A 22,272-nucleotide genomic window follows, 5' to 3' on the forward strand; every position below is an offset into this window, starting at 1 on the left:
GGACAAGTGAAACACAAACAAGAAGGCCAGAGTCCATGGCAGGGGAGAGTACAGCACATCAGAGCAACAGGCCCAGAGTCCATGGCAGGGGAGAGTACAGCACATCAGAGCAACAAGCCCAGAGTCCATGGCAGGGGAGAGTACAGCAAGTACATGAGAGGCTGCACAGGGGAGAGTACAGCACATCAGAGCAACAGTCCCAGAGTCCATGGCAGGGGAGACAGCAAGTACATGAGAGGCTTTACAGGGGAGAGTACATCACATCAGAGCAACACGCCCAGAGTCCATGGCAGGGGAGACAGCAAGTACATGAGAGGCTGCACAGGGGAGAGTACAGCACATCAGAGCAACAGGCCCATAGTCCATGACAGGGGAGAGTACAGCACATCAGAGCAACAGGCCCAGAGTCCTTGGCAGGGAAGAGTTCAGCACATCAGAGCAACAGGCCCAGAGTCCATGGCAGGGGAGAGTACAGCAAGTACATGAGAGGCTGCACAGGGGAGAGTACAGCACATCAGAGCAACAGGCCCAGAGTCCATGGCAGGGGAGAGTACAGCACATCAGAGCAACAGGCCCAGAGTCCATGGCAGGGGAGAGTACAGCAAGTACATGAGAGGCTGCACAGGGGAGAGTACAGCACATCAGAGCAACAGGCCCAGAGTCCATGGCAGGGGAGACAGCAAGTACATGAGAGGCTGCACAGGGGAGAGTACAGCACATCAGAGCAACAGGCCCATAGTCCATGGCAGGGGAGACAGCAAGTACATGAGAGGCTGCACTGGGGAGAGTACAGCACATCAGAGCAACAGGCCCAGAGTCCATGGCAGGGGAGAGTACAGCACATCAGAGCAACAGGCCCAGAGCCCTTGGCAGGGGAGAGTTCAGCACATCAGAGCAACAGGCCCAGAGTCCATGGCAGGGGAGAGTACAGCACATCAGAGCAACAGGCCCAGAGTCCTTGGCAGGGGAGAGTTCAGCACATCAGAGCAACAGGGCCAGCAACACACACAGGTCGCAATCAATGGTCTGCACTAGCACACTTGTGTGGGGCACAGGCGCATGAGTGTGTTGACAACTCACTCCTAGAAACAACAAAAGGTACCAGAGGGTCTCAAAAACAGACAAAGACCAGAGGTGTAAAGAAGTTACCCAAGACACCCAACAACCTAAATTGATACGGCACAGAAGGCTCTCAAAGGATGAGGAAATTACCCATCAGTCACCATTCGGATCCGCCCTTCATCATTTGGGATTTTATCCGAACCACCCGTCTGAGAAAATCAGTGCCACAATCAGAGGTCAACCCGGTGGTAAGGGGGTCCCTCAGATATTATAGACACTAACAGTGTGGTCTGCCACTCGCTGTTGATGAGTGGACAAATACATGGGACTGGGGTGTGCAGTGCAGGAAAAAGTGAGTGAGAGAAAAAACCAAGACAAAGGAGTGTATTAAAATTGGTTTAGAAAAGCACAAAATAATATTTATTCTATGCGTGCCTTAAATACCAAGATTAACAGTATGTGTGACCTTAAGCAGTCTGATAATGTAGACTGCCTGAGGCAAGGGTGGTCAACATGTTTCTGCAATATGGGGACTATTACGTCCTTGCATTCATCAGGACCAGATCTAAACAAGTAAGAGCTACTGCACAACGTTAACTAATAATAAGTGAAGTGAATAAAGTGACACGAGGAAATATAAAACAAGTGCTCACAGTCACCTGAATAATCCGAGTGCCCTTACAGTCTGTGTCGATCACTGTGGAAGGAAAAGAGGTAAGGGGTTTGTGTTATACTATCAATATCCCATGGGCTATGATTTAAGTCCATAGTCTATGGATCAATCTTACAATCACACTCAAGAAGTTGATCAAATGCTCTTATAATTTATAAGCCAGATATTATTCATTTGGAAAGAGTCTTCGTTTGCCAAATGTCATTCAGTTCTTACCTTGATCTGTAAGGTAGACTGGCCTCACCCCACCTGGCAGCGGTTCAGGTGAAGATGAAGCACCGCTCTAAAAAAACATGTGAAAACATGTCAATCACAATGTGCACAAACAAGTACAGAACACTTCCCATTATCGGTAGCCGGATGAAAAACGGGACTTGCATCTTTAGTTAGTGATGCCGTTCCCTTAGAATAACGGAGAACAAAACTCCGCCGCATAAAAAGGAATCGTGCCGGAATAAAGCAGCATAGCGGGAAATGAAGAGGCTCGTCTTACCTTTCCGTCGGTACTCCGAGGCCGGCGTCCTTGCCGACTGGGGAGGTACCGGATGGCAGGCGCGAGGCTGTTTATAAAACGCACTGCCATTGGTCATGTAATCACGTGGGGCGCGAGAATGCGCGTTGTCATTGGTTCAGATGATATCAACAATGCAAAGTGCGTGCTCAATGGCTACCCAGCCAAAGACCTGGAGTAGTCATTGGTCAATTACCGAGCCTGTAATCAAAAGAAACCACGTGGGGATTCGAGGTAAACATAAACAAAAACGAGCACATCACGAGCGAGGTCAAGTAAGGGGACAAATGCTTAGGAAATTGTAGGACAGTTTCATCCCGTATCCCTATTGATGGCACATATTGAATTATAAGGTGAGAACCATCGTCTAGATAAACTCAAGCACACTACCCTGTTGAGACAAGGATAGTTGCACACTGCGCTCTCACATTGGTGTCAACAGTGTAGGTAGACAGATGTAAAACCCACGAAGACGTATACCCCCGATGACCTTATCTATCATCAAGTCTAGCTGTAGTGACTATGAATAGGATGTTTATGAAGAGAAACACCAGATAAACATATCGAGTGAGGGTACCAAATGCAGTGTAATGAACAGACCACTAGAGGTATGCTGTCTAAGGCATATATGTATATGGAGAAGAACAGATGTATGTATCCTACTGCTAGTATTGGTATATCAGTGGCAGTAGATTATGATTGAAACAGGAACACAGTGATTAATGACCTTTTGATATCGGAAGAGAGACTATAGTGTGGACCAAGGGATATCATCATTCAAACCCTCTTTATGTGTCTTAAGTTTTAGTACCCATCTTTGTTCTTTCTTCATTAGGTACTTGGCCACATCTGCTGTGTGTGTTGGAATAAAAGGTTGTTCCAAGACAGTCCACTGAAATTCAGTGGCTAGATGTTTAGCTTCCAAGAAGTGAGCAGTCAGTTTTGTGGCCTGTCTGGCACAGCGAATGGTGCTCTTATGTTCCGATATCCGTATGCGGACCTTCAGTGTGGTCATGCCCACATACTTATAACCACAGGGGCAGGTAATTAGATAGATCACATGATCACTGTTGCAGTTGGTAAATTTAGTCTGCTTCCAGGGTCTTGAAGTGCCAATATCAATCTCCATTGATTTTGTTGTCTGTGCACACACCTGACAATTGCCGCAGGGGTGGTGTCCCTGAACAGGTGGGAGATTCCACAGTGAACCTATGGCTCTTGGTAGGTCTTCACGAGGTCTGGTGTGCACCAGTCTATCTCTATGATTTGGGCCTCTCTTGAATGAAACCAGGGGGCGAGGAAGAGTTAAACGTCCCGAATTTAGTATTGGCCAGTGCTTCCTGACCATACTTTGAATGCTGTTGGAGAGATTCCCAAAAGTATAAACAAAGGTAAGGCGATCCAGAGTAGCCTTGGGAGGCCTCGGTTCCAACAGAGCTTCACGATTATTGTTCATTGCCCTTTTCATGGACCGTTGGACAAGTCTAGGGGGGTATTTGCGGGCAACCAGCTGTGTGCTCAACTCATTGGAATGTTTCTTGAAGGCTGCCTTTGTTGAACAGTTTCTATGAACCCGTAAAAACTGGCTAAAGGGGAGGCTCTCCTTCAGTGCTTTCGGGTGGTTGCTATCGAAAAGTAGCAAAGAGTTCCTTGCAGTGGGCTTCCTGTAGAGCTCAGTTTGTAGGCCCTCTGGTCTAGCAGTGATTAACAGATCAAGAAAAGCCAGTTCATGTTGACCGATTTCAATTGTGAACTTGAGATGGTTATTTCTGCTGTTCAGTCACCCCAAGAATTCCAAACAACTATCGCTCGACCCTCTCCACACAACAAAGATGTCATCGATATACCTTTTCCAGGTCTTCAGGTTATCGATGAAGGGATTCAGGTCATTCAATACATGGTTTTGTTCGAATGAATGAACGTATAGATTTGCGAAGCTGGGAGCATAAACGCTCCCCATGCTGGTACCCGATGTTTGTAAATAAACCTGCTCTTCGAATTGAAAAAAAATTTGTTTCATGGCCAAAGTGGCACAGGCCATTATGAATTGGACAGGAGTGATGCTGTTCATTTCCCTGGAATCAAGTAGTTGGTGCACAACGTCCAATGTTTCATCCTGAGGGATGGAGGTATAGAGTGCCTCCACGTCAAAAGAGACTAAGAGGTCAGTATCCATATCAAATTCGATGTCAGGTATTAGTCTTAACAAATCCGTGGTGTCCTTAAGATAGGTGGGCATTTCAAGCACCATCGGTCTTAAAAAGTGATCCACAAAGGTGGAAAGGGGTTCCAGGGCTGATCCTATCCTGGAGATTATGGGGCGTCCAGGAGGCGGTCGTAGCTCTTTATGAACCTTTGGTAAGGTGTAGAAGTATGGCATCTTCTGGTGTTCTGTGCATAGGTACATGGCCTCGGCTGGTGTAATCCATCCTTCAGAGGAGGCTTCTTCAACCAGTATTTTGATGTTCCGTTTCAGTTCTTCAGTAGGATCATAGTTCAAAGGAGAGTAGGCATCTCTCATATTTAGTTGTCTGAGACACTCAGCTCGATAGACTTCAGTGTCAAGTATGACAATCGACCCACCCTTGTCGGCTGGTTTTATTGTTAGGTCCTTATTCTCAGTCAGGGATTTGAGTGCTAGATGGTGTAGTTTGGGCAAGTTATAAAAAACTTTATGTTTTGCAGCAAAAAGATCATCCATCTCTTTCTCAAGTTCCTGTTGCCTGAAGGATGGATTACACCAGCCGAGGCCATGTACCTATGCACAGAACACCCGAAGATGCCATACTTCTACACCTTACCTTGCCCTTTTCATGGACCGTTGGACAAGTCTAGGGGGGTATTTGCGGGCAACCAGCTGTGTGCTCAACTCATTTGAATGTTTCTTGAAGGCTGCCTTTGTTGAACAGTTTCTATGAACCCGTAAAAACTGGCTAAAGGGGAGGCTCTCCTTCAGTGCTTTCGGGTGGTTGCTATCGAAAAGTAGCAAAGAGTTCCTTGCAGTGGGCTTCCTGTAGAGCTCAGTTTGTAGGCCCTCTGGTCTAGCAGTGATTAACAGATCAAGAAAAGCCAGTTCATGTTGACCGATTTCAATTGTGAACTTGAGATGGTTATTTCTGCTGTTCAGTCACCCCAAGAATTCCAAACAACTATCGCTCGACCCTCTCCACACAACAAAGAGGTCATCGATATACCTTTTCCAGGTCTTCAGGTTATCGATGAAGGGATTCAGGTCATTCAATACATGGTTTTGTTCGAATGAATGAACGTATAGATTTGCGAAGCTGGGAGCATAAACGCTCCCCATGCTGGTACCCGATGTTTGTAAATAAACCTGCTCTTCGAAATGAAAAAAAATTTGTTTCATGGCCAAAGTGGCACAGGCCATTATGAATTGGACAGGAGTGATGCTGTTCATTTCCCTGGAATCAAGTAGTTGGTGCACAACGTCCAATGTTTCATCCTGAGGGATGGAGGTATAGAGTGCCTCCACGTCAAAAGAGACTAAGAGGTCAGTATCCATATCAAATTCGATGTCAGGTATTAGTCTTAACAAATCCGTGGTGTCCTTAAGATAGGTGGGCATTTCAAGCACCATCGGTCTTAAAAAGTGATCCACAAAGGTGGAGAGGGGTTCCAGGGCTGATCCTATCCCGGAGATTAAGGGGCGTCCAGGAGGCGGTCGTAGCTCTTTATGAACCTTTGGTAAGGTGTAGAAGTATGGCATCTTCGGGTGTTCTGTGCATAGGTACATGGCCTCGGCTGGTGTAATCCATCCTTCAGAGGAGGCTTCTTCAACCAGTATTTTGATGTTCCGTTTCAGTTCTTCAGTAGGATCATAGTTCAAAGGAGAGTAGGCATCTCTCATATTTAGTTGTCTGAGACACTCAGCTCGATAGACTTCAGTGTCAAGTATGACAATCGACCCACCCTTGTCGGCTGGTTTTATTGTTAGGTCCTTATTCTCAGTCAGGGATTTGAGTGCTAGATGGTGTAGTTTGGGCAAGTTATAAAAAACTTTATGTTTTGCAGCAAAAAGATCATCCATCTCTTTCTCAAGTGCCTGTTGCCTGAAGGATGGATTACACCAGCCGAGGCCATGTACCTATGCACAGAACACCCGAAGATGCCATACTTCTACACCTTACCAAAGGTTCATAAAGAGCTACGACCGCCTCCTGGACGCCCCATAATCTCCGGGATAGGATCAGCCCTGGAACCCCTCTCCACCTTTGTGGATCACTTTTTAAGACCGATGGTGCATGAAATGCCCACCTATCTTAAGGACACCACAGATTTATTAAGACTAATACCTGACATCGAATTTGATATGGATACTGACCTCTTAGTCTCTTTTGACGTGGAGGCACTCTATACCTCCATCCCTCAGGATGAAACAGTGGACGTTGTGCACCAACTACTTGATTCCAGGGAAATGAACAGCATCACTCCTGTCCAATTCATAATGGCCTGTGCCACTTTGGCCATGAAACAAAAAAATTTTCAATTCGAAGAGCAGGTTTATTTACAAACATCGGGTACCAGCATGAGGAGCGTTTATGCTCCCAGCTTAGCAAATCTATACGTTCATTCATTCGAACAAAACCATGTATTGAATGACCTGAATCCCTTCATCGATAACCTGAAGACCTGGAAAAGGTATATCGATGACGTCTTTGTTGTGTGGAGAGGGTCGAGCGATAGTTGTTTGGAATTCTTGGGGTGGCTGAACAGCAGAAATAGCCATCTCAAGTTCACAATTGAAATCGGTCAACATGAACTGGCTTTTCTTGATCTGTTAATCACTGCTAGACCAGAGGGCCTACAAACTGAGCTCTACAGAAAGCCCACTGCAAGGAACTCTTTGCTACTTTTCGATAGCAACCACCCGAAAGCACTGAAGGAGAGCCTCCCCTTTAGCCAGTTTTTACGGGTTCATAGAAACTGTTCAACAAAGGCAGCCTTCAAGAAACATTCCAATGAGTTGAGCACACAGCTGGTTGCCCGCAAATACCCCCCTAGACTTGTCCAACGGTCCATGAAAAGGGCAATGAACAATAATCGTGAAGCTCTGTTGGAACCGAGGCCTCCCAAGGCTACTCTGGATCGCCTTACCTTTGTTCATACTTTTGGGAATCTCTCCGACAGCATTCAAAGTATGATCAGGAAGCACTGGCCAATACTAAATTCGGGACGTTTAACTCTTCCTCGCCCCCTGGTTTCATTCAAGAGAGGCCCAAATCTAAGAGATAGACTGGTGCACACCAGACCTCGTGAAGACCTACCAAGAGCCATAGGTTCACTGTGGAATCTCCCACCTGTTCAGGGACACCACCCCTGTGGCAATTGTCAGGTGTGTGCACAGACAACAAAATCAATGGAGATTGATATTGGCACTTCAAGACCCTGGAAGCAGACTAAATTTACCAACTGCAACAGTGATCATGTGATCTATCTAATTACCTGCCCCTGTGGTTATAAGTATGTGGGCATGACCACACTGAAGGTCCGCATACGGATATCGGAACATAAGAGCACCATTCGCTGTGCCAGACAGGCCACAAAACTGACTGCTCACTTCTTGGAAGCTAAACATCTAGCCACTGAATTTCAGTGGACTGTCTTGGAACAACCTTTTATTCCAACACACACAGCAGATGTGGCCAAGTACCTAATGAAGAAAGAACAAAGATGGGTACTAAAACTTAAGACACATAAAGAGGGTTTGAATGATGATATCCCTTGGTCCACACTATAGTCTCTCTTCCGATATCAAAAGGTCATTAATCACTGTGTTCCTGTTTCAATCATAATCTACTGCCACTGATATACCAATACTAGCAGTAGGATACATACATCTGTTCTTCTCCATATACATATATGCCTTAGACAGCATACCTCTAGTGGTCTGTTCATTACACTGCATTTGGTACCCTCACTCGATATGTTTATCTGGTGTTTCTCTTCATAAACATCCTATTCATAGTCACTACAGCTAGACTTGATGATAGATAAGGTCATCGGGGACATACGTCTTCGTGGGTTTTACATCTGTCTACCTACACTGTTGACACCAATGTGAGAGCGCAGTGTGCAACTATCCTTGTCTCAACAGGGTAGTGTGCTTGAGTTTATCTAGACGATGGTTCTCACCTTATAATTCAATATGTGCCATCAATAGGGATACGGGATGAAACTGTCCTACAATTTCCTAAGCATTTGTCCCCTCACTTGACCTCGCTCGTGATGTGCTCGTTTTTGTTTATGTTTACCTCGATTCCCCATGTGGTTTCTTTTGATTACAGGCTCGGTAATTGACCAATGACTACCAGTTTCCTGTTGTGTTATGTTCTACCTTGTCTCTGCGCCGGGACGCCCCTTGGCTGGGGTATCTGTGCGCATAATAAATCAATATAACATAACATAACATAACTACTCCAGGTCTTTGGCTGGGTAGCCATTGAGCACGCACTTTGCATTGTTGATATCATCTGAACCAATGACAACGCGCATTCTCGCGCCCTAGGTGATTACGTGACCAATGGCAGTGCGTTTTATAAACAGCCTCGCGCCTGCCATCCGGTACCTCCCCAGTCGGCCAGGACGCCGGCCTCGGAGTACCGACGGAAAGGTAAGACGAGCCTCTTCATTTCCCGCTATGCTGCTTCATTCCGGCACGATTCCTTTTTATGCGGCGGAGTTTTGTTCTCCGTTATTCTAAGGGAACGGCATCACTAACTAAAGATGCAAGTCCCGTTTTTCATCCGGCTACCGATAATGGGAAGTGTTCTGTACTTGTTTGTGCACATTGTGATTGACATGTGTTTCACATTTTTTTTAGAGCGGTGCTTCATCTTCCCCTGAGCCGCTGCCAGGTGGGGTGAGGCCAGTCTACCTTACAGATCAAGGTAAGAACTGAATGACATTTGGCAAACGAAGACTCTTTCCAAATGGATAATATCTGGCTTATAAATTATAAGAGCATTTGATCAACTTCTTGAGTGTGATTGTAAGATTGATCCATAGACTATGGACTTAAATCATAGCCCATGGGATATTGATAGTATAACCCAAACCCCTTACCTCTTTTCCTTCCACAGTGATCGACACAGACTGTAAGGGCACTCGGATTATTCAGGTGACTGTGAGCACTTGTTTTATATTTCCTCGTGTCACTTTATTCACTTCACTTATTATTAGTTCACGTTGTGCAGTAGCTCTTACTTGTTTAGATCTGGTCCTGATGAATGCAAGGACGTAATAGTCCCCATATTGCAGAAACATGTTGACCACCCTTGCCTCAGGCAGTCTACATTATCAGACTGCTTAAGGTCACACATACTTTTAATCTTGGTATATAAGGCACGCATAGAATAAATATTATTTTGTGCTTTTCTAAACCAATTTTAATACACTCCTTTGTCTTGGTTTTTTCTCTCACTCACTTTTTCCTGCACTGCACACCCCAGTCCCATGTATTTGTCCACTCATCAACATCGAGTGGCAGACCACACTGTTAGTGTCTATACTATCTGAGGGACCCCCTTACCACCGGGTTGACCTCTGATTGTGGCACTGATTTTCTCAGACGGGTGGTTCGGATAAAATCCCAAATGATGAAGGGCGGATCCGAATGGTGACTGATGGGTAATTTCCTCATCCTTTGAGAGCCTTCTGTGCCCTATCAATTTAGTTTGTTGGGTGTCTTGGGTAACTTCTTTACACCTCTGGGCTTTGTCTGTTTTTGAGACCCTCTGGTACCTTTTGTTGTTTCTAGGTTCTTTGGGGACTGTATCCAGAGCTTGGTCTATAAATCTCCCCGAGGTCCTCTCCCACCGTAGTGTTTTTGTTGACAACTCACTCCTGGCTGTCATGCGGACTGGGACCTGGCTGTGTTTTGTGGACAGCAGGCCCACTTGACTGGGCTGAAAGAGGCCCATGTGATGTCGTAATAACAGAGGGCCTGCAAGGTGGAGGGCTGTGTGGACCAGGTGGCACAGTGGCACGTGGAGGTGGAGTCATGCACACCCCTGACACAGTGTGGGTGGGAGAGGTTGGAGGGGTGCTCTTCCACTTTTTTGGGACATGAAAAGGCTTCCCTGTCTTGGGATTGATGGGAAGTGGTGATGGCACAATAGGCACACACACCAACTGTCCCACATCAGGGGCAGACACTGCCACTCCCTCTGGTGATGTGCTTGATCCTGCAGAACGCTTTGGCTGGCTACGCCTCCGGACCACCTTACCCTCTCCGGAAGGTGTACCCCCTACAGTGCCCACCTCCCCACTTCCCCCAGGGGTGGTGTGTACATTGCCCTCCTGTCCCTTCTTGCCAGAGCTGGTCACAACACTGACCTCCTTTCCCTTGATCACTGACCTGGACCCAACACTGGCCTCCTTTACCTTGATCACTGTTCTGGAACCAACATTGGCCTCCTTTCCCTTGATCGCTGGCCTGGAACCAACACTGGCTTCCTTTCCCTTGATGAGTGGCCTGGACCCAACACTGGCCTCCTTTCCCTTGATCACTGGCCTGGACAACGACACTGGCGTCCTTTCCCTTCACCACTCGCCTGGACCCATCACTGGCCTCCTTTCCCTTAAGCACTGGGCTGGTCACAACCGGGCTCCCCTCTGCCTCAATGACTGGGCTGGTCACAACAGGGCTCTCCTCTGCCTCAATGACTGGGCTGGTCACAACAGGGCTCTCCACCACCTTCATCGATGTATAGTGTTTTGGGGTTGATGTTGCTGGTGGTTGTGTCCCTGTGCTCCCCCCAGTAGTACTCATAACATGCCACACATCCTCTGTGGGCATAGGACAGTCAATTACTGGAGATGCCTCAGCATCAAATGAGCCTGATGTCTGGCACAATTATCTGCTGGCATTGCTCTTCAGTGACTTTTCCTTGTCTGTGCATATTGGTGGGGCCCTGCTCTTCTTTGGGGATGGAGTCTGTGGACGTGATTGTTTTGTTTGCGACTGACGTGTGCTCCTAGTGTTGTATCTTGTAGGTGATGTAGTTGCCAAGTGGGGACTGTGATCTGATGTGGCCACTGAATGGCTTGTCGTCGCAGGCTCATGAGCTCCAATGGGAGCATGTGCCTGTTGGAGGGCTGACGTGACTGTGGCTGACAATGCCTGGACTGTACGGTGTAGCCCACCCACGTCAGAATGTATGCCCTCCATGAATGCAATCACCTGGCCTAATTTGTTATTGTGTGCACTGAAGGCATTGAGCAGGGCGGTCTGGCTCACGCATATTTGGCACAGGACCTCGACGCACTCTGCACTGAGGGCAGCAGGGGGGACAGGGGCAGGGGCAGCAGTGCCAGGTGTGAATGTCACTCTTCCCCTCTTAGTAACACGGATACGGCCAGCACCAGAGGAAGTGGATGGGAGGCTGGGCAGTGGCCGCTGGCTGTCAGATGCAGCAGCAGACTCCCCATCCCCTGTGCCTGCTAACATGGATGCTTCACCGCTGCCATCAGATGAAGTGGTACTCTGTCTCTCAGCCACGGATTCCTCCTGCATACTCCTGTCACCCTCAGAAGCGCTGTTTAGCTCACTGTCACTTGGCTCAGTCTCAGTAGGCTCCGCTGCCGATGTCGTGCTGGTCTCACCGCCACTTGTCTCTGGATCATGTTCCGCCGTGGTGTCTTGTGATTCTGCATTAGTGAGAGAAACAGGGTCGTGTAAGAGTCATCATCTTGTTACACGATTACAGATCAATGCAGCACTGTACAGGCCTTGGCCCACATGCTAATCATCACACCCTGCAATCACTATTCAGCAACACACCATATATTCCACAACAGTGCCTGCCATGCCCACAAAGTGCCTGGAGTGAGTCATGTCGATGCCAAACATCACATTACCCTGCCAGTGGATGGAGTGCCCCCACATCACTGACACCTGCCCCATGGACATGATGTTGCCACTACACTCATCACCACTGACAGCCATACATTGCACCAGAGGGTACCACACACACCTGTACTCACTTCACATGCCACGATGCCAACCAGGCCACAGCAAGCACCATGTGCCAATCTGTGTTCACATTGTCATCGGATGTGTGGTCCTCAAACAGAATGGTGCATGCAAAGTAGACTTTGCAGTTCGGCAAAATATGCAGTCAACACACCATCCCAATGAGGAGTGACCATGTGGCCACAATAAATCTGTCACGGATTGAGGACTGCAGGCAGGAGCAGCGCAGTTAGGCCATGGTGGGCCAATGCCTCATGCAGGCACACATAGCAGTCGCCACTCACATCACACATCACAGCATGGCAACACACCCACATCACATGTGTCACCGCTGCCACTGGCCCTGTACACATGCATCCACTCCCCGACACACTATCCTTCCCCAGATACTCACCATCTCTGTCTTGCAGCTGATGCCCCTTCAGACGTGCAGCCAGGTCTGGATTGGTCACTGCCAGTATGCGTCCCATCTGCGGAGTCATGGTCCGCCGTGCCAAATTCCCTGTGCGTGGTAGCATCCCCAAGGTCATCTCTGCCACTTGCTTAGCCAGCCGGCTGATGTCGTCCCACCTCTTGTGACAGTGTGTGTTGTCTGTTTGATACCCCCAGGGCTCGCACCTTTGCTGCTATGGCCCTCCACACGGCCTTACGTTAGTGTGGCTTGAGCTGAAGGTATGAGAATAGAGAAGGGAAAAATGACATCTATGACATGTGAAAAATCAGCATCCATAGGTACAGCAGCCACACACTGTCTCAGGACTCACAGTAACCTCCCTCCCTCCATAACTGGGGGTACCCTCACGAGGGCACTCAGCTTGACATAAACATTAGTGATTGCATGCACACATTGTGGTTCCTAGTCTCAATGACATTCACACAAATGCATGATGCCTCAACCCAAATGCATCGTCAGCAGTGTGTAAATCAGTAATTGTAGAGGGCACTGATGGGGTATATGTAATTTTCAGTGTGCAGCTACTGTAGCAGGCGAGTCTGTTGATGTACATCGACTGGCAGTGCTGCCACTGAACCTACTCTGTGGGTCACACTGACTCTGACTATAGGGGCACGCACAAATGTCCTCACAAGCATTCACTGTTCTTCCATCTAATGGGACAACAAGCGTTGGTTCTGTATGTGCGACAATGGAACACACCCCACTCACACGTACAGGGCTATAAAAGAGTTACATAGCAACACACACACTCCCTCGAGGTGGATACAGCTTGTCTGTCAGTGTCTGTCATCCCCCCACATCCCCAATCATATTATGCAGCATCACCACTACACGTCTCACACCACCCTGCCCTACAGCTCCCTTTATGGTGACTTACCACAACATTTGGCCCACCAAACAGCTGTGGGTACTGTGCCAGCACCTCGTCCACAAGGACATCTAGCTCCTCACTCGTGAATGGACTGGCACAGATCTTATCTGTTCTTGACATCCCTGTGGATATGGCAGACCTGTGGCGGAACTGAGTTGTGAGGGCTCCCAGACAGCAGGCTCTTGGTACAGCAGCAGGATAGGGTCCCAGGCAGCAGGCTCTTGGGGCAGCAGCAGGATTAGCTCTCAGGCAGCAGGCTCTTGGGGCAGCAGCAGGATTGGCTTCCAGGCAGCAGGCTCTTGGGGCAGCAGCAGGATAGGGTCCCAGGCAGCAGGCTCTTGGGGCAGCAGCAGGATATGGTCCCAGGCAGCAGGCTCTGTGAGCAGCGGAAATGTGAGGCTCACACACACAGATTTATAGCCCCCTGGGGTCGTTTGGAAGGTCAAAAGCTGCAACAATTGGTTGTCTGGGTCTGCATTGTTCAGAAGCAACCAATGCCCGCCTCCGCGGTTGCGGAGCACACCATCCGCGATTTTCAAATATGCATCATGCCACCGTCATCATCGCTGCCATTGGCCGCATGCAATGCTCCAAGGCTATGAGCACCGCTGGTGCCCGTGTTGCACTACCGCGATGGTGCATCATTCAAAAGCAACCAATGCCCGCCTCCGCGGTAGCGGTGCACACCTTCCGCGATTTTCAAATATGCATCATGCCTCCGCCATCATCGCTGCCATTGGCCGCATGCATTGCCCCATGGCAGCGACGCACCACCGGGGCCCGGCGGTAGGTACTCCCATTTTCATACCCATTGGTGTGTATGTCAATCAAGGACACTGTATCAGCACCCTGCAGCAACATGTAGAAGGGGACATCATTGTACACACGATGCCACACAGCCATGTCATCCACAGGTGGACGCACGTTCAGTGTGAGTCACTTTGGACTGTGTTTCCGACATTTTAGTGACACATTTGTTGGCTGATGATGATTGACAGACTTCAGCTGTTGTAATTCCTGTCATTACGTGGAATTAGTTGAGGGCCAATGCAGACCTTGACCTGGCTGGTGGCACTGCATTGTATGGGACCAGACTTCTGCTATCGCAAATGGTCATGCACACAACCGGAAGTGTTCCTGCTATTGTAATCATTCTGTTGATGAATGTGTAATGACTTTACATGATGCCTTGAGGTGTGGGAGGTACAACAGATGTGTATGATAGACATTGTAAGTCACAATACATTAGCGGGTCTTGCTGCACCTTGTCTGCACATGTGAATTGGACATCCATTAAATCTGCATTCACTGTCCCAGATGTGTGTGTGATAGTTGTGCATTGTCACTGGAGAGGTGTGCCGTCTGTGTGTAGTAATTAGCCAGCCATGTAACCTGAAGTGTCATCCATCTCTCGTGCAATGGTTGTTTTCCCATAACATCATTGGTGTTTTGTGCTATACCCATCTCATGATGCTTGTCACTGACATTGTCATTTCACTTCTCAACTAGGAAGAGGCCGAATCTCCTACGTCAACTAACAGTGCTGGAGGACATGGAGAATGAGGCAATCATCAGGAAATTCAGGCTGGACAGACCAACATTGAAGTTCTTGTGTGATCTATTGGAGCCCCACCTGCGGCCTCGCCGTCACTATCCTACGGCATTCACACCCACCTACAAGGTGATGGCAGCACTCCACTTTTTTGCGACTGGTTCCTTCCAGGAGACCGTGGCTATCGCGGGGGGGATGTCGCAGCCCATGTTCAGCATGGTGCTGCGGGATGTGCTTGCGGCCATGATGCTCTATCGCAATCGCTACATACATTTCCCCAGGGGACGTAAATTGGCTGCGGTGAAGGGTGACTTCTATCCCCTAGGGCGCATCCCACATGTAGTTGGTGCAATCGATTGCACCCATGTGGGTCTGTTGCCACCGATGGCGACGGAGCACATTTATCGGAGCCGCAAATACTACCACTCCATGAATATGCAGGTGGTGTGCCTTGCGGACATGACCATCTCACATGTGTGTGAAAAGTTTCCAGGTTCGGCACATGATCCGTACATCATGAGGAACAGCATGGTGCCACGGATGATGGAGAATCTGCATATCGAATCGGCCTGGATTGTGGGTGAGTATCACTACTGCTATGGCGTGGTGTGTGTCACTTGCTGCACTCTGGCTGTACAATATTGCAATGTGTGATTGTCCTTCACAGGAGACTCAGCATATCCCAGTCGCCCATGGCTGTTGAGCCCACTCCGAAATCCCCAGACACCAGCAGACATCCGCTACAATGAGGCACATGGCAGGACACGACGGGTCATCGAGCGGACTTTCGGCCTGCTAAAGTCAAGGTTCAGGTGCCTTGACAGGACCGGAGGCACACTGGCACACTCGCCTGGGAAGGTGTGCAAGATCTTTGTGGCATGCTGTATGCTGCACAACCTGGCCATCCACAGGGGTGTCCCCCTGCTCCTGGACGATGGTGATGAACCAGGGCCACCACCTGCTCAGGGACCTCAATCCAGTGATGAGGACAGTGGAGAGGATGAAGGAGTTGACCTGCGCCAACAGCTCATTGTACGCTACTTCTCTTGAGGTGGGTGACGAGGTACAACGTGTACATTGTCTGGTGTTGTTGCTCTTGTTATGAATGGTTATGCGCAGATGTAAGCGATTGGCACATGTTCTGTCACCCATGTGTGTTATTTGTGTAAATGAGGTTCTGTGCCGAGATGTACATTGGACTGTATTTCTGCACATCTGCTAGACATTGTGTAATATGCCTGTGATGTCTTGGTTATTTGTAGTGCTGTGGTCTGTGTGTTGCCACAATGAGACCAGTGACTGTTGTTCTGTTGTGTCTCCCTAGGTGCTACAGAGGGTTCCTGCCATGCATACTGTACGTCATTTCTACACATCATGGACATTGTCGACAATGTAAATACTGGAATACATAAATCACTACACCAAATATTGTGGTTAAGGTATTTTATTTTGTGAGTGGACATGTGATTGGTGCGGTAATATTTACATGAAGGTGTGGAATGAACAGTGAGTTGAGAGTCCTGTTCAATGAGATGCTACAGTAGACACCACATGGATGTGGTGACCCAGTCCAACTGAGAGGTGCCTTTGCCAGGGCAATGTGGGGAAAGATAGTCCAAAAAGTGAATGCAGTTGTGAAGAGGGTTGTCTTCACGGCTGGCTCCGTGACTGGCGTGTCGTAGGTGCTTTGCCTTCAGTAACTCCCAGGCTTTTCTTCGGATGCCCCCTAGATATTTTGGGCGGTGGGGGACCTGATGAATGGCCAGCATTGTCAGGGGAGTCGTCTCTCTCTGTTGGCGCAGGGGAGGATGGTGCACTGTCATCCTGCGGTCCAACAGAAGGGGACGGAGGTGGTGGTTGGGACACAGGCCTGTCACTCTGCAACGCCACTTGTTGGCCCATGAGGTCCACCATCTGTCCCAGGCGGTTATCGATGGACCTCATCAGCACGATCAGCTCCCTCATGAGTTCATCCGACCGGCCACTTTGTCCCTGGACCTCTTGGTAGGCCTCCACAACTCTGCTGAAGTGGTCCAGGGATGGTGTCCACTTCTCCCGAGGTCTGGTGGTGACCCTGGCCCTCCCACTTGCTCTACTGCCACGGACCTCTTCACTCGCTACTGGGGGGCCACGCACTCTATCCCTGCCCTCCACAGCTGTTGGTGTGGGATGGTCATCCCTGGGGACAGGGTGGGTGCTGCTGGTGGTACTGGTGGTCCTGGTGGTGTTGGTGGCAGTGGCGGTGGTGGCTGTGGTGGTTGCGGTGGTAGAGGCCGTGCCTGCAGGGGTCTGCTGCGTTGTAGTGGCAGCAGAGGTGGTGGTGGTGAGGATGGGGGCCTGGGACCTCTGGGTCTGTGGCACACCAGATGTGCCGGGCTGGAGCTCATCATCCATACTGTCCTGGGGGTACACAGACAAAATATCGATTTTTAAATATCGATATACAAAAATATCGAAGTTTAAATATCGATGGGACAAAATATCGAAGGTAAGTAATATCGACAGTCTTAATATCGATATTAGTATGATATCAGTAATATCGAAGTTGAAAATATCGATGTCAATAATATCGAAATTAATAACTTCGATGTTACTAATATCAATTTTTAAATAAATTTAGTGTATATTATATTGTATTTATTATGTTTTATTATTTATTTTTAATGTAATTTAATTAAATATTGTCTTTTACTACTGTAGTGGGTTGTGGTTTTATAGGGGAATAGGGTGGGAAGTAATTTAATTATGTTAAATTAATTATTAATTAGTAGGAATTATTAATTAATTAATTGAGAAATAATTTTTAATTAATGTTAATTAATTGATTAATTGATAAATATGTTCTGTAGCGGGTTATGGGTTTATAGGGGAATAGGGTGGGAAGTAATTTAATAATAATTAATTAATTAATATATGTTTGTACATATTTTAATTAATAATTAATTGGTAATTAATTTATATTAATTAGTTAATTAATTAATATAATTTTGTACATATTTATAATTAATAATTAGTTGGTAATGAATTAATATTAATTATTTAATTACATTAATGATAGTAATTTTTTTTATATATAATTGATTGTTATTATTAATTAATTAATTGGGAAAAATAATATTAATTATTAAATTAAATGAATTACAGCAAATGTGCTAATATATTTACTTTATTGTTATTGTTAATTAATAATTAATTGGTAATTAAATAATATTAATTAATTTTGGGTAAAGGAGTATTTTTAGGGTTCAGGGTCAGTTTTCAGTTTTTGGGTAAAGGGGTATTTTTAGGGTTCTGGGTCAGTTTTCAGTTTTTGGGTAAAGGGGTATTTTTAGGGTTCAGGGTCAGTTTTCAGTTCATGGGTAAAGGGGTATTTTTAGGGTTCAGGGTCAGTTTTCAGTTTTTGGGTAAAGGGGTATTTTTAGGGTTCAGGGTCAGTTTTCAGTTTTTGGGTAAAGGGGTATTTTTAGGGTTCTGGGTCACTTTTCAGTTTTTGGGTAAAGGGGTACTTTTAGGGTTCTGGGCCAGTTTTCAGTTCATGGGTAAAGGGGTATTTTTAGGGTTCATGGTCAGTTTTCAGTTTTTGGGTAAAGGGGTATTTTTAGGGTTTAGGGTCAGTTTTCAGTTTTTGGGTAAAGGGGTATTTTTAGGGCTCAGGGTCAGTTTTCAGTTTTTGGGTAAAGGGGTATTTTTAGGGATAAGGGTCAGTTTTCAGTTTTTGGGTAAAGGGGTATTTTTAGGTTTCAGGGTCAGTTTTGGGTTTTTGGGGTACAGGGATATTTTTAGGGTTCAGGGTCAGTTTTGGGTTTTTGGGGTACAGGCGTACAGGGTAAAAAGAATAAAATATTACATTAAATCAAATAAATTACATGAAAAAAATTAAAATTACATTAAATTATTAAGTGTTTTATTTATTTTAAATGTATATGTATTATTTTTAATTTTGTTTTATTATTTTTATTTAATATTTGTAAAATGATATGTATTTTAAAATTATTTTTACATTATTATTAATACATTTGAAAAAACAATATTTTTGCTTTCGATATTTTTGTACTACGATATTAATTTTACGATATTTTTGTACTCACCTTAATGAAGATAGGATTCCGATATTTTTGCTGTCGATATTTTTGCTCCGATATTTTTGCATTTCGATATTCTGTCTGTCGATATTATGTCAGACATTCTGTCCTGGGAGTCCACATCCGAGAGTCCATGTTCCGGGGGTGGAGACTGACTCTGCTGGTCGTTGGTGTTGTCCTCAGCAGTGAGTTGTTCATCACCTGTGGAGTAGATGGGGAGTGGTCAGTGTTTGTGTAATCTGTGTTTCATCATCTGTCTGTACACTACTTACGTATGCATTCATCAGTAGTACTAATCATGACAACACAGTGTAACATTTCATAGTGCTGAGTCACATCATGGAGTCATACATGTTGTTTTTCAATGCTTTGGGTTCTATTGTTGTAGGTTGTCTGGATGCAGGTCACACACACACACACCATGCGGATTTACTGTAGGTACATGCCTGTTAGGTGACTGTGCAAGATGCAATGGCCGAGACATGCTCCTGGGTGGGGGAGGCCTCCATGCTGCTGGGGTGGGGGCCAGGGGAAATGGTGGCAGTCGTAGTGCAGGCCTCCCTCCCTCCCTCCCTCCCACACCCTCTCAGTGAAGATGGCTACCAACCTGTAAGTCTGTTTGTTACACTCTGCAATGGCTGAGACATGCTCCTGGGTGGGGGAGGCCTCCATGCTGCTGGGGTGGGTGCCAGGGGGAATGGTGGGAGTCGGAGTGCAGGTCTCCCTCCCTCCCACACCCTCTCAGTGAAGATGGCTACCAACCTGTAAGTCTGTTTGTTATACTCTGCAATGGCTGAGACATGCTCCTGGGTGGGGGAGGCCTCCATGCTGCTGGGGTGGGGGCCAGGGGGAATGGTGGCAGTTGTAGTGCAGGCCTCCCTCCCTCCCTCCCTCCCACACCCTCTCGGTGAAGATGGCTACCAACCTGTAAGCCTGTTTGTTACACTCTGCAATGGCTGAGACATGCTCCTGGGTGGGGGAGGCCTCCATGCTGCTGGGGTGGGGGTCAGGGGGAATGGTGGGATTCGTAGTGCAGGCCTCCCTCCCTCCCACACCCTCTCAGCGAAGATGGCTGACAACCTGTAAGTCTGTTTGTTACACTCTGCAATGGCTGAGACATGCTCCTGGGTGGGGGAGGCCTCCGTGCTGCTGGGGTGGGGGCCAGGGGGAATGGTGGCAGTTGTAGTGCAGGCCTCCCTCCCTCCCACACCCTCTCAGTGAAGATGGCTACCAACCTGTAAGTGTGTTTGTTACACTCTGCAATGGCCGAGACATGCTCCTGGGTGGGGGAGGCCTCCATGCTGCTGGGGTGGGGGCCAGGGGGAATGGTGGGAGTCGTAGTGCAGGCCTCCCTCCCTCCCTCCCTCCCACACCCTCTCAGTGAGGACGGCTACCAACCTGTAAGTCTGTTTGTTACACTCTGCAATGGCTGAGACATGCTCCTGGGTGGGGGAGGCCTCCATGCTGCTGGGGTGGGGGCCAGGGGGAATGGTGGCAGTTGTAGTGCAGGCCTCCCTCCCTCCCTCTCTCACACACCCTCTCAGTGAAGATGGCTACCAACCTGTAAGTCTGTTTGTTACCCTCTGCAATGGCTGAGACATGCTCCTGGGTGGGGGAGGCCTCCATGCTGCTGGGGTGGGGGCCAGGGGGAATGGTGGCAGTCGTAGTGCAGGCCTCCCTCCCTCCCTCCCACACCCTCTCAGTGAAGATGGCTACCAACCTGTAAGTCTGTTTGTTACACTCTGCAATGGCTGAGACATGCTCCTGGGTGGGGGAGGCCTCCATGCTGCTGGGGTGGGGGCCAGGGGGAATGGTGGGAGTTGTAGTGCAGGCCTCCCTCCCTCCCTCCCTCCCTCCCTACCACACCCTCTCAGTGAGGATGGCTACCATCCTGTAAGTCTGTTTGTTACACTCTGCAATGGCTGAGACATGCTCCTGGGTGGGGGAGGCCTCCATGCTGCTGTGGTGGGGGCCAGGGGTAATGGTGGCAGTTGTAGTGCAGGCCTCCCTCCCCCCTCCTTCCCACACCCTCTCAGTGAAGATGGCTACCAACCTGTAAGTCTGTTTGTTACACTCTGCAATGGCTGAGACATGGTCCTGGGTGTGGGAGGCCTCCATGCTGCTGGGGTGGGGGCCAGGGGGAATGGTGGTAGTTGTAGTGCAGGCCTCCCTCCCTCCCTCCCTCCCACACCCTCTCAGTGAAGATGGCTACCAAACTGTAAGTCTGTTTGTTACACTCTGCAATGGCTGAGACATGCTCCTAGGTGGGGGAGGCCTCCATGCTGCTGTGGTGGGGGCCAGGGGGAATGGTGGCAGTTGTAGTGCAGGCCTCCCTCCCCCTCCTTCCCACACCCTCTCAGTGAAGATGGCTACCAACCTGTAAGTCTGTTTGTTACACTCTGCAATGGCTGAGACATGCTCCTGGGTGGGGGAGGCCTCCATGCTGCTGGGGTGGGGGCCAGGGGGAATGGTGGGAGTCGTAGTGCAGGCCTCCCTCCCTCCCTCCCTCCCTACCACACCCTCTCAGTGAAGATGGCTACCAACCTGTAGGTCTGTTTGTTACACTCTGCAATGGCTGAGACATGCTCCTGGGTGGGGGAGGCCTCCATTCTGATGGGGTGGGGGCCAGGGGGAATGGTGGCAGTTGTAGTGCAGGCCTCCCTCCCTCCCTCCCACACCCTCTCAGTGAAGATGGCTACCAACCTGTAAGTCTGTTTGTTACACTCTGCAATGGCTGAGACATGCTCCTGGCTGGGGGGGGCCTCCATGCTGCTGGGGTGGGGGCCAGGGGGAATGTTGGGAGTCATAGTGCAGGCCTCCCTCCCTCCCTCCCTCCCTCCCTCCCACACCCTCTCAGTGAAGATGGCTACCAACCTGTAAGTCTGTTTGTTACACTCTGCAATGGCTGAGACATGCTCCTGGGTGGGGGAGGCCTCCATGCCGTTGGGGTGGGGGCCAGGGGGGAATGGTGGGAGTCGTAGTGCAGGCCTCCCTCCCTCCCTCCCTCCCACACCCTCTCAGTGAAGATGGCTACCAACCTGTAAGTCTGTTTGTTACACTCTGCAATGGC

The sequence above is a fragment of the Lissotriton vulgaris genome, chromosome 1_1, assembly GCF_964263255.1.
Source record: "Lissotriton vulgaris chromosome 1_1, aLisVul1.2, whole genome shotgun sequence".
NCBI classification, from domain to species: Eukaryota; Metazoa; Chordata; class Amphibia; order Caudata; family Salamandridae; genus Lissotriton; species Lissotriton vulgaris.